This window comes from Lolium perenne, chromosome 7 (assembly GCF_019359855.2).
Source record: "Lolium perenne isolate Kyuss_39 chromosome 7, Kyuss_2.0, whole genome shotgun sequence".
NCBI classification, from domain to species: domain Eukaryota; kingdom Viridiplantae; phylum Streptophyta; class Magnoliopsida; order Poales; family Poaceae; genus Lolium; species Lolium perenne.
This window is the reverse complement of record NC_067250.2, coordinates 304,837,429-304,852,338: the sequence shown is the minus strand read 5'-3', so window position 1 is coordinate 304,852,338 and position 14,910 is coordinate 304,837,429.

The window sequence follows — 14,910 nt, the reverse complement described above, 5'->3', positions numbered from 1 at the left end:
GTGATATGACACCTTGGTTGCTATGTATTTTGATTTTTTGGAGTTGGCACCATGGTGTCCCCATGGTGGAGATCTCTCGGACGAAAAGAGGGGGAAATGGCCAAAAACTGACCAAACCACCATGGATTGGGGCAAGATTTGGCACACTTGTGCACATTGTGATATCACACCTTGGTTGCTATGGGTTTTGATTTTTTGGAGTTGGCACCATGGTGGCCCCATGGTGGAGATGTGTCGAGAGAGGGGTTTTCGGACGAAAAGAGGGGGAAATGGCCTAAAACTGACCAAACCACCATGGATTGGGGCAAGATTTGGCACCCTTGTGCACATTGTGATATCACACCTTGGTTGCTATGGGTTTTGATATTTTGGAGTTGGCACCATGGTGTCCCCATGGTGGAGATGTGTCGAGAGAGGGGTTTTCGGACGAAAAGAGGGGGAAATGGCCAAAAACTGACCAAACCACCATGGATTGGGGCAAGATTTGGCACCCTTGTGCACATTGTGATATCAAACCTTGGTTTCTATGGGTTTTGATATTTTGGAGTTGGCACCATGGTGTCTCCATGGTGGAGATGTGTCGAGAGAGGGGTTTTCGGACGAAAAGAGGGGGAAATGGCCAAAAACTGACCAAACCACCATGGATTGGGGCAAGATTTGGCACCCTTGTGCACATTGTGATATCAAACCTTGGTTGCTATGGGTTTTGATATTTTGGAGTTGGCACCATGGTGTCCCCATGGTGGACATGTGTCGAGAGAGGGGTTTTCGGACGAAAAGAGGGGGAAATGGCCAAAAACTGACCAAACCACCATGGATTGGGGCAAGATTTGGCACCCTTGTGCAATTTGTGATATCACACCTTGGTTGCTATGGGTTTTGATATTTTGGAGTTGGCCCCATGGTGGAGATGTGTCGAGAGAGGGGTTTTCGGACGAAAAGAGGGGGAAATGGCCAAAAACTGACCAAACCACCATGGATTGGGGCAAGATTTGGCACCCTGTGCACATTGCGATATCACACCTTGGTTGCTATGGGTTTTGATTTTTTGGAGTTGGCACCATGGTGTCCCCATGGTGGAGATGTGTCGAGAGAGGGGTTTTCGGACGAAAAGAGGGGGAAATGGCCAAAAACTGACCAAACCACCATGGATTGGGGCAAGATTTGGCACCCTTGTGCACATTGTGATATCACACCTTGGTTGCTATGGGTTTTGATATTTTGGAGTTGGCACCATGGTGTCCCCATGGTGGAGATGTGTCGAGAGAGGGGTTTCGCATTTAAAAGAGGGGGAAATGGCCAAAAACTGACCAAACCACCATGGATTGGGGCAAGATTTGGCACCCTTGTGCACATTGTGATATCACACCTTGGTTGCTATGGGTTTTGATATTTTGGAGTTGGCACCATGGTGGCCCCATGGTGGAGATGTGTCGAGAGAGGGGTTTTCGGACGAAAAGAGGGGGAAATGGCCAAAAACTGACCAAACCACCATGGATTGGGGCAAGATTTGGCACACTTGTGCACATTGTGATATCACACCTTGGTTTCTATGGGTTTTGATTTTTTGGAGTTGGCACGATGGTGTCCCCATGGTGGAGATGTGTCGAGAGAGGGGTTTTCGGACGAAAAGAGGGGGAAATGGCCAAAAACTGACCAAACCACCATGGATTGGGGCAAGATTTGGCACCCTTGTGCACATTGTGATATCACACCTTGGTTTCTATGGGTTTGATTTTTTGGAGTTGGCACCATGGTGTCCCCATGGTGGAGATGTGTCGAGAGAGGGGTTTTCGGACGAAAAGAGGGGGAAATGGCCAAAAACTGACCAAACCACCATGGATTGGGGCAAGATTTGGCACCCTTGTGCACATTGTAATATCACACCTTGGTTGCTATGGGTTTTGATATTTTGGAGTTGGCACCATGGTGTCCCCATGGTGGAGATGTGTCGAGAGAGGGGTTTTCGGACGAAAAGAGGGGGAAATGGCCAAAAACTGACCAAACCACCATGGATTGGGTCAAGATTTGGCACCCTTGTGCACATTGTGATATCACACCTTGGTTTCTATGGGTTTTGATATTTTGGAGTTGGCACCATGGTGGCCCCATGGTGGAGATGTGTCGAGAGAGGGGTTTTCGGACGAAAAGAGGGGGAAATGGCCAAAAACTGACCAAACCACCATGGATTGGGGCAAGATTTGGCACCCTTGTGCACATTGTGATATCACACCTTGGTTGCTATGGGTTTTGATTTTTTGGAGTTGGCACCATGGTGTCCCCATGGTGGAGATGTGTCGAGAGAGGGGTTTTCGGACGAAAAGAGGGGGAAATGGCCAAAAACTGACCAAACCACCATGGATTGGGGCAAGATTTGGCACACTTGTGCACATTGTGATATCACACCTTGGTTTCTATGGGTTTTGATTTTTTGGAGTTGGCACCATGGTGGCCCCATGGTGGAGATGTGTCGAGAGATTGGTTTTCAGACGAAAAGAGGGGGAAATGCCCAAAAACTGACCAAACCACCATGGATTGGGGCAAGATTTGGCACCCTTGTGCACATTGTGATATCACACCTTGGTTGCTATGGGTTTTGATTTTTTGGAGTTGGCACCATGGTGTCCCCATGGTGGAGATGTGTCGAGAGAGGGATTTTCGGATGAAAAGAAGGGGAAATGGCCAAAAACTGACTAAACCACCATGGATTGGGGCAAGATTTGGCACCCTTGTGCACATTGTGATATCACACCTTGGTTTCTATGGGTTTTGATATTTTGGAGTTGGCACCATGGTGTCCCCATGGTGGAGATGTGTCGAGAGAGGGGTTTTCGGACGAAAAGAGGGGGAAATGGCCAAAAACTGACCAAACCACCATGGATTGGGGCAAGATTTGGCACCCTTGTGCACATTGTGATATCACACCTTGGTTTCTATGGGTTTTTATATTTTGGAGTTGGCGCCATGGTGTCCCCATGGTGGAGATGTGTCGAGAGAGGGGTTTTCGGACGAAAAGAGGGGGAAATGGCCAAAAACTAACCAAACCACCATGGATTGGGGCAAGATTTGGCACCCTTGTGCACATTGTGATATCAAACCTTGGTTGCTATGGGTTTTGATATTTTGGAGTTGGCACCATGGTGTCCCCATGGTGGAGATGTGTCGAGAGAGGGGTTTTCGGACGAAAAGAGGGGGAAATGGCCAAAAACTGACCAAACCACCATGGATTGGGGCAAGATTTGGCACCCTTGTGCACATTGTAATATCACACCTTGGTTGCTATGGGTTTTGATTTTTTGGAGTTGGCACCATGGTGTCCCCATGGTGGAGATGTGTCGAGAGAGGGGTTTTCGGACGAAAAGAGGGGGAAATGGCCAAAAACTGACCAAACCACCATGGATTGGGGCAAGATTTGGCACCCTTGTGCACATTGTGATATCAAACCTTGGTTTCTATGGGTTTTGATATTTTGGAGTTGGCACCATGGTGTCCCCATGGTGGAGATGTGTCGAGAGAGGGGTTTTCGGACGAAAAGAGGGGGAAATGGCCAAAAACTAACCAAACCACCATGGATTGGGGCAAGATTTGGCACCCTTGTGCACATTGTGATATCAAACCTTGGTTGCTATGGGTTTTGATATTTTGGAGTTGGCACCATGGTGTCCCCATGGTGGACATGTGTCGAGAGAGGGGTTTTCGGACGAAAAGAGGGGGAAATGGCCAAAAACTGACCAAACCACCATGGATTGGGGCAAGATTTGGCACCCTTGTGCACATTGTGATATCACACCTTGGTTGCTATGGGTTTTGATATTTTGGAGTTGGCAACATGGTGGCCCCATGGTGGAGATGTGTCGAGAGAGGGGTTTTCGGACGAAAAGATGGGGAAATGGCCAAAAACTGACCAAACCACCATGGATTGGGGCAAGATTTGGCACCCTTGTGCACATTGTGATATCACACCTTGGTTTCTATGGTTTTTGATTTTTTGGAGTTGGCACCATGGTGGCCCCATGGTGGAGATGTGTCGAGAGAGGGGTTTTCGGACGAAAAGAGGGGGAAATGGCCAAAAACTGACCAAACCACCATGGATTGGGGCAAGATTTGCCACACTTGTGCACATTGTGATATCACACCTTGGTTGCTATGGGTTTTGATTTTTTGGAGTTGGCACCATGGTGGCCCCATGGTGGAGATGTGTCGAGAGAGGGGTTTTCGGACGAAAAGAGGGGGAAATGGCCAAAAACTGACCAAACCACCATGGATTGGGGCAAGATTTGGCACCCTTGTGCACATTGTGATATCACACCTTGGTTGCTATGGGTTTTGATATTTTGGAGTTGGCAACATGGTGGCCCCATGGTGGAGATGTGTCGAGAGAGGGGTTTTCGGACGAAAAGATGGGGAAATGGCCAAAAACTGACCAAACCACCATGGATTGGGGCAAGATTTGGCACCCTTGTGCACATTGTGATATCACACCTTGGTTTCTATGGTTTTTGATTTTTTGGAGTTGGCTCCATGGTGGCCCCATGGTGGAGATGTGTTGAGAGAGGGGTTTTCGGACGAAAAGAGGGGGAAATGGCCAAAAACTGACCAAACCACCATGGATTGGGGCAAGATTTGCCACACTTGTGCACATTGTGATATCACACCTTGGTTGCTATGGGTTTTGATTTTTTGGAGTTGGCACCATGGTGGCCCCATGGTGGAGATGTGTCGAGAGAGGTGTTTTGATTTTTTGGAGTTGGCACCATGGTAGACATGTGTCGAAAGAGGGGTTTTCGAACGAAAAGAGGGGGGAATGGCAGAAAAATGACCAAACCACCTTGGAATGGGCCATGATTTGGCACACTCGACCACATTGTGATGTAAAACTTGTGATGTGAAGTATTGTTTGCACAAAATTTTAGGGATGCATCAAAATTTGTTTAATATTATTTTTCATATTTTGTATGAATCAATAAAATTGTAACTTTCATCATAAATGATAGATCTTAGTTTACAGACATAGATGTTATGTGCATGAAGTAAAATTTGGAAATTATTATTTGTAAAAACCACAATGCAATTTCAAACTTTGCATTGAAAATAATAGTTACAAATATGGGACGTAAATTGCATTATTATGTGTTGGGACAACTTAATGGGCTTTCGGCCCATTTAATGATTAACCAATGCGTTGACTGCTACATTATGTGCGAGTAGGGCGGCGTCATCGGTTAGAAATAGTGCAGGCCGTGGACACGTTGACCTAGTTCTCAACCTCCATCTTCGCACCTCCGCCGCCCCCCACCTGAACCACCGTCCGCCGCCCCCGACCTGAACCACCGTCCGGCACCCCGCACATCACCGACCGTCGGACGCACATCTCTGCCGCGGCCACCATGGTCTGTGCATCCAGAACAAGATCTCTCCCGCGGCCACCGTGGTCTCTGCTGCGGCCATCATCGTCTCTGCCGCGGGCATCCTCGTCTCTAGGGCAGCCACCGTCGTCTCTGCCTCGACAAACGCAGGTATGCCGCGGCCACCATCATCTCTGACGCGACCATACTCTCTGTCACGGTAGCCTCCTCCTCCCTCAACCCTAATTTCCTTACCACATGCGGTATACATAGTCCTGCTGAAATTTGGCAATGAATACATATGACCTACCAAAATTAAAATGCATACATTCCGACGTGTCCTGCTCAACTTATTATTCCTAGCTATCATGATACCGTCTTCAGATCTGCCATTTTTTATTTCTGCACTCCATTATCGTGGGTTTTAGACTTTTAGGGCTTAAGATCACGACGCATGAAAGGCGAACCAACGTGCATGCCGACTAGCAGGTATTGCTTTCTTCCAAAGCTATCCTACTGGCCTCGACAACACGAATGATATTTTAAGTAGTTATGAGCAGATAAGATAACGTTGCTGGTTCAGATATAACCAATATAAGATGTCCTCTGCTAGCTTGCACTTCATATATGTTACAACACGCAGTACAAAACTCTTAGCAGACGGAGTACAGAATTGTTATCACATGAAGTTCATACATGTTAGCAGACGAAGTACAGATGTGTTTTGACATGAAGTTCATATCTGATATGACATGAAGTTCAAAGCTGTTATCACATGAAGTTCGAATCTGTTGTCACATGATGTTGAAATCTGTTATGACGTAATTAAACCCCAGGGTATAGTGTATTAGTTTCATGTGATGCAGTTGTAAAATTTTATGGCCTACCTCGTATTAATTTCATGTTGTTCACAATTGGTCTGCAGGATGCAAGACCCGGATGGGGAGATTTTCTGTGACATAATTAGGTGGCAGAAAGTCGTAGCAGCAATGACCGACGAGCAACGAGACAAATTACGCACTTGTGCTGTTGGCCGATGCATGATCCAAATTCCATCTAGAAAGATACGGCCACTATTGGTCAAATACATGATGCAGGTTTATGACGCGGAAAAGGGTAGGTTCATCATTGAACCTAGGGTGGGTGAAATATCGGCAACAAATGAGGATGTGGAATGCTTGCTAGGATTAGAGGATGAAGGCTTGTCGTCTGCTGATATTTTGGAAGAGGAAGGAGAAGAATGGAGAACAAACATACCTACTAGATTTCTTAGTAAAAAAACTGGCAATTTAGTCATGAAAGATATGATTGATGAAATCATTACTTCTAAAGCCACAAATGACGACTTCCTTCGAAGAGCTATCTTAATTCTTATAGGGACTGTCCTAGCTCCTACTTTGACGTATACGGTTTACAAGCCGTTCTATGCATTTGTGGAAACAATGTACAAGTTACACAACTTGAATTGGAACCAATTCACGCTTGCATATGTCATGGAGCAGATCAACACTTGCCGGAGAGGAATATATGTTAGGCAGTGGCCGAAAGGCAATATCGCAATTTTAGAGGTACATGTCCTTTAATGTTTTCGTTTGTATTTATTGCAACATATACTAACTGTCCTTTATATTATTTCATGTAGTACTTGTATTGGGAGAAAGTGCAACCTCTTGATGAGATAGCACTATATGCTCGCATCTCTTCACGCCCACTTATGCTCAACTGGACAGAAGCTGTTGTAGCCTTGAGAGATAGCTATGATCAAGATAATGGCCGGGGCAAAGGTATCCTTAAGGTAATCATACATATACCGGCCATTTCATTTATTATAGTTGTTTTGTATATAACTATGTACTGTCAAATATCATACTGACATATTAAATTTGTGAATTTTAGATTGAAGATAACATCACAGAGGAATATAGGCGACAATATGGGAAGAAAACTGATGGAAACAAAAACATGGGTGCAGAAATTAAAAAACCGGGTACTGGAAGGAGCAATGGAAAGGGCAATGGAAGAAGCACTGGGAAGGCTAGTAGCTCGAGAAAACCCGGCCCGTCGTGGGAAATAAAGATGGAAACCACCATGAAGAGGATGATGCAGGATTTTAAGATGGAGATAATGGAAGAACTACCAGAGAGATGCGCGAAGGTGATTTGGCCGAAATAATTCTGAAAAACAAAGTTCACCATGTATTTAATTATTATTGACATGCTAAAATTTGTTTTCTTGTTGCAGGATGTTGTCAAATTATTAAACAAATCAGGTGTTAGGTACAAGCCATTGGCGGAAACACTTTCAGATCAGTACTGTTATGACGAAGGCTGCGGATATTACCTCAACGGAGTACCTGAACGGAAAGAATTTGTTTACGACAAAAAAAGTGACACCCGGAGTGTGTCATTACCTAAAGAAGATGTTGACAACGTTAGTTTTACAACAAATAATTCAGATTAACATGCTTCCACTATTTTGAATACACAATCTAGTGCTTACAATATACGATCTCTGTAATACTTTGGATATTTCACCTGCGTCATGTGCTTGTATGTTTCCTTTCCGTAGGTGTCGAAAGAGGGCCATAAAGAAGAGGATTACATCACACCTGCAAGGACCAAGTGTGACTTCGTAGGGGAAGGCACGCCAGACAATCCTTGGCAACTTCCTGAAGGTTTTAAGGAGGCCTCTTCATCGGAGGTGCCATCAAATATTTTTGAACCTGCCCTCCAAAAGATGAACAAAGAAGACGAACACAAATAGGGTGCCTCAGAAGGATCAAAAAGCGTCAATAGTGCAACCGGGAAGAATGAAGATGTAAATGGAAAGAGGAAGCGAAAGCTCCCTCTTAAACTGCAGTATCCTTATATCATTGAGAATCGAACTAAACGTCAACCTCGCGGGCATCCTCGTCTCTAGGGCAGCCACCGTCGTCTCTGCCTCGACAAACGCAGGTATGCCGCGGCCACCATCATCTCTGACGCGACCATACTCTCTGTCACGGTAGCCTCCTCCTCCCTCAACCCTAATTTCCTTACCACATGCGGTATACATAGTCCTGCTGAAATTTGGCAATGAATACATATGACCTACCAAAATTAAAATGCATACATTCCGACGTGTCCTGCTCAACTTATTATTCCTAGCTATCATGATACCGTCTTCAGATCTGCCATTTTTTATTTCTGCACTCCATTATCGTGGGTTTTAGACTTTTAGGGCTTAAGATCACGACGCATGAAAGGCGAACCAACGTGCATGCCGACTAGCAGGTATTGCTTTCTTCCAAAGCTATCCTACTGGCCTCGACAACACGAATGATATTTTAAGTAGTTATGAGCAGATAAGATAACGTTGCTGGTTCAGATATAACCAATATAAGATGTCCTCTGCTAGCTTGCACTTCATATATGTTACAACACGCAGTACAAAACTCTTAGCAGACGGAGTACAGAATTGTTATCACATGAAGTTCATACATGTTAGCAGACGAAGTACAGATGTGTTTTGACATGAAGTTCATATCTGATATGACATGAAGTTCAAAGCTGTTATCACATGAAGTTCGAATCTGTTGTCACATGATGTTGAAATCTGTTATGACGTAATTAAACCCCAGGGTATAGTGTATTAGTTTCATGTGATGCAGTTGTAAAATTTTATGGCCTACCTCGTATTAATTTCATGTTGTTCACAATTGGTCTGCAGGATGCAAGACCCGGATGGGGAGATTTTCTGTGACATAATTAGGTGGCAGAAAGTCGTAGCAGCAATGACCGACGAGCAACGAGACAAATTACGCACTTGTGCTGTTGGCCGATGCATGATCCAAATTCCATCTAGAAAGATACGGCCACTATTGGTCAAATACATGATGCAGGTTTATGACGCGGAAAAGGGTAGGTTCATCATTGAACCTAGGGTGGGTGAAATATCGGCAACAAATGAGGATGTGGAATGCTTGCTAGGATTAGAGGATGAAGGCTTGTCGTCTGCTGATATTTTGGAAGAGGAAGGAGAAGAATGGAGAACAAACATACCTACTAGATTTCTTAGTAAAAAAACTGGCAATTTAGTCATGAAAGATATGATTGATGAAATCATTACTTCTAAAGCCACAAATGACGACTTCCTTCGAAGAGCTATCTTAATTCTTATAGGGACTGTCCTAGCTCCTACTTTGACGTATACGGTTTACAAGCCGTTCTATGCATTTGTGGAAACAATGTACAAGTTACACAACTTGAATTGGAACCAATTCACGCTTGCATATGTCATGGAGCAGATCAACACTTGCCGGAGAGGAATATATGTTAGGCAGTGGCCGAAAGGCAATATCGCAATTTTAGAGGTACATGTCCTTTAATGTTTTCGTTTGTATTTATTGCAACATATACTAACTGTCCTTTATATTATTTCATGTAGTACTTGTATTGGGAGAAAGTGCAACCTCTTGATGAGATAGCACTATATGCTCGCATCTCTTCACGCCCACTTATGCTCAACTGGACAGAAGCTGTTGTAGCCTTGAGAGATAGCTATGATCAAGATAATGGCCGGGGCAAAGGTATCCTTAAGGTAATCATACATATACCGGCCATTTCATTTATTATAGTTGTTTTGTATATAACTATGTACTGTCAAATATCATACTGACATATTAAATTTGTGAATTTTAGATTGAAGATAACATCACAGAGGAATATAGGCGACAATATGGGAAGAAAACTGATGGAAACAAAAACATGGGTGCAGAAATTAAAAAACCGGGTACTGGAAGGAGCAATGGAAAGGGCAATGGAAGAAGCACTGGGAAGGCTAGTAGCTCGAGAAAACCCGGCCCGTCGTGGGAAATAAAGATGGAAACCACCATGAAGAGGATGATGCAGGATTTTAAGATGGAGATAATGGAAGAACTACCAGAGAGATGCGCGAAGGTGATTTGGCCGAAATAATTCTGAAAAACAAAGTTCACCATGTATTTAATTATTATTGACATGCTAAAATTTGTTTTCTTGTTGCAGGATGTTGTCAAATTATTAAACAAATCAGGTGTTAGGTACAAGCCATTGGCGGAAACACTTTCAGATCAGTACTGTTATGACGAAGGCTGCGGATATTACCTCAACGGAGTACCTGAACGGAAAGAATTTGTTTACTTATTAAAAAAAAGTGACACCCGGAGTGTGTCATTACCTAAAGAAGATGTTGACAACGTTAGTTTTACAACAAATAATTCAGATTAACATGCTTCCACTATTTTGAATATACAATCTAGTGCTTACAATATACGATCTCTGTAATACTTTGGATATTTCACCTGCGTCATGTGCTTGTATGTTTCCTTTCCGTAGGTGTCGAAAGAGGGCCATAAAGAAGAGGATTACATCACACCTGCAAGGACCAAGTGTGACTTCGTAGGGGAAGGCACGCCAGACAATCCTTGGCAACTTCCTGAAGGTTTTAAGGAGGCCTCTTCATCGGAGGTGCCATCAAATATTTTTGAACCTGCCCTCCAAAAGATGAACAAAGAAGACGAACACAAATAGGGTGCCTCAGAAGGATCAAAAAGCGTCAATAGTGCAACCGGGAAGAATGAAGATGTAAATGGAAAGAGGAAGCGAAAGCTCCCTCTTAAACTGCAGTATCCTTATATCATTGAGAATCGAACTAAACGTCAACCTCGAAAAAAGCCAACTCCCGCAATAGGTACGCAATGGAATTTTTGTAGTTAACTTTTTGATTACTAATCTGATACTAACCACAATGCATTTTGTGTGTACAGCTACTCCGTCCAGCAATGATGTTGAAATTCCGCAAGACTCTACTGCCTTAACAGCGGAACACATTGCAGCAGCAGAGATTTTTGTTCAACTCTGCTGCAAGACTGAGGAAAATGGGAAAAAATTGTCTACACAAATGCTATTGGCGTCACATTGACATCACAACGGCTTAAAGTGGTTCTAGACCATAAATGGTGTACAAATGATGTAAGTATATAGTTGACGATTCAACTGTGCACATACTTTTAATATTTGAATTATGCACATGTATGTTTATGTGTTAACTACACCAAACATTTGTTTTTCAGGTTATCGATGCTTACATTGGAGATTTGTCTCTTCGTGTTGGGGATGATCGGTACTTATGTGCAGCGTGGAGGTCATCATTCCTGCTAGAAAAACATCGCAATGGCCACAAAACAAAAAAAATAATAAGAACGATGATGACTTAGCTGTAAGAACTGGAACCATTCAACGAGTTATCGACGAATATTTTAGGCGGGAGAAGGTAAAATATTCCATCAATATGATGAAATTTAGTACGAATACTAATTTACATTGCAATGAAATTTTTTCCTGTGACACATGCATATTTTCCAGTTAACATATCGAACAATCACTGGACTACCGTGATTATGCACACACCGAAGGAAGAATTCCAAGTTCTTGACTCATTATTTCCATTAAGTGTGACAATAGACACTGTCAGGGCTCTGGTACTGTTTCTTCTACTACATATTGTCTTCAAATTGCATGCGTACAGAAACATCTAATTATCTATATTTGTATAGAGACAACAAATATCTGCTGACATCCAAGAGTACAACAAATCTACATCTGGATTTTTCCCTGATGTGATATCTTGGAATATAAAATCATACGATATGCCGCAGCAAAAAGATGGGTCAGTACATGGAAACTACAAATAAATACATATTACACTACTGTTGCATGTACTAACTCAATGAACCCAATTAATGTTGCAGCAATTCATGTGGCTTATTTGTTCTTCAATGCATGGAACATTGGGATGGAGATAAATGGACTAAAGAAATATCACATGTACTGATATTCTACATGGTGAACAAACACCTTTGTTCCGTCCTATATAAAATGAATAACCGATGCCTATTGTTTGCAGGAGATGATAAACGGATCAAGGAATCTCATTAACGCACAGATAGTTCTAGCAACTTCAAATCTCTTAGAGACGGTGAAAACGAAGGTTGTCCGGATCTCCAAGAGATTTACTAAGTAGATAAAGCAGCAGTGATCATAGGTTGGGTTTTAGTCCCGTAGAAGGTTTCCCAGCTTATGTGAATCTCAGCTTCTGTGAATCTATATGTATGACAGTTAAGTACGGTTGGCAACTACTGTGATTGTGTGATTTTAAGTATTCATCTATATATTAAGCTACTAGTGTGATTGAGCGAATCTGTATATATGACAGTAAGCGAAGCTAGTCAGTTGGATGGTTAAAACTATACTGTGCATTACAGATGGTTTGACCGGCCGGCAACCGGCAGGCTGTCCTTGCGCCCCAGTACCCTGTCCGATGGATCCGTTTCACAAAAAAGTATGTTACCAAAATTTTAACAACAATTAGTATGACAAATATGCATCAACCAAAGTAGCATCGAATTTCTCAAATAACATCACACACTCCACTTTACTAAACATCACACACTCCACTTTACTAAACATAACTTTAAAAACCATGTCACCATTCCAACTCCACCTTCATATAACATATCTTTAAATAACATAACTTTAAAACCATGGTTTGCCAATGTAGTAATAGCACCATCAAAATATCAGTACCATCAATTTTTTTCAAATATAGCACATAATGATCAATGACTACAGCTTCATATAGCCAATGACTACATAACACATATCGGCATGCCAACTCAAGCTTCATAATGTCGTGCCAAGTTCGTCCTTCAAAATAAGTCATTCATCATCGTGACCGACAAACATATGCGCAACATGCCTGCAATTCACAAAACAGATGATAAAGTAAATAAATAAAGTTTAAAAGGATGCATAAATAATTGATCGCCAACAAAAATTAATACTCACCTAGGATTCAGGTCACATTTCAAGCTACGTTTGGTGTGTCCAGTCTTTTTGCATCTGCTACATCGAATCCCCCTACCCCGCTCGTCATACGATAATGGCCTTCCATTCATTATCACGGGTCCTTCTCCATCATCTCTACGCTTTCGTTTCTTAGGCGCACCTCGAGCAGCAACTTGAGCAGGGTCACCCAATTCATTAACATTAGTATTCAGCGAGTTTGTGGGACGGTTGGGTACATTTTCATACTCCATCTTGTTTGAAATAATGTCAGCATAAAATGCCTTGGTCCGCTCGAATAACAGTGGATCTTTGTATGCAACTTGCAATGCTTCAGCTTGTAACACATTCAACTCCGTAAATCTTTGTCGCTCCTCCGCTACGGGAAAACCCCGATCATATAGATCGCTCGTGCGCCTCGCTGGCAAGCCACCCCTAGCTTGTTTAGAGAATCGGAGCAGAACTAAACAACCCGGTATTTCATCCAAATCCAGCACATCAAGTACATGGAGAATATGCTTGCAAGGAAGTCCCCTCCGGATCATCCTTCGACAGCTGCACTCTACTAATTTATCCGAGTTGGCCGGTTTATAATCAACATAAAACTTTGCATGCTTTCTCTTTTTCCAAGCAACAACAAACTGCATCTCACCTTCTGTTCCCTTATACTGATCTATAACCTCAATGCCTTCTATTTTATATATCTCTTGCTGCAATATATAAAAGTTTGCCGGAGTGAATACCTTTGCAGCAGCTCTCTCAATTCTCCTCAAATTGGTTACTGGTACAGGTGATGTCTGTGAACTGATGCAGTCATATTTTGCCTCCGTCTCTCGAATGCGCACTATAGCATTCTCATAGTGCAAAATCAAATCCACTAGTGTCATACCGTAGTCTAGGTGTAGTTGAAGACATGAGTTAAGACTTTCATTTCGCTGATTGCTTTTCATACCAAGCCAGAACCCCTCAGATAGGTACGCCGCTGCCCATAATCTCCTCTTCTTGTACATTCTTTTCAGCCAAGTTTGTGTTTTCTCCGTCTGCCATTTCTGGATAAAAGCGTGCCATCTTTCCTCGAATATATCCGGTGTGGTCGTGTAATACAAGAGAGCCCGAAACTCACTCAACGACTTGAAACTTAGGTGCCGAGCCATGTTCTTTTCAATGTGCCATGAACAAATACGGTGCGACTGCTCCGGAAACACACTTTGAATAGCTCTAATCATCGCACTATCGGCATCGGTGATTATTGACTTGGGTTTCTGCTGCAACATAGCTTTCAAAAAAGTCTTCAGTACCCATACATATGTGCGTTCCTTCTCATCTGATAAGATGGCACACGCAAAAACTGTCGTCCTCCGGTGATTGTTAATTCCAACAAACGGAACAAATGGCATACCATATCGGTTCATCTTATATGTGCTGTCAAACACAAGTACGTCTCCATAATCATTGTAATCCTGCCGGGACTGAGCATCACACCAGAACAAGCTTTTCAAATGACCTTTACTATCAACGTCGTACTCAAAAAAAAAAAGTCAGCAAACTTCTTCCTCCGGTTCTCCATCATGGCAATGGCTGAGCTAGCATCACCACCTGCAAGTAACTTTCTCTTCTCCCTGCAGCACATGTTGTACAAGTCCTTCCTTGTAAACCCAACAGTGGTGTACCGACCATACTTGCTGAGGAAGGTATCCATGATC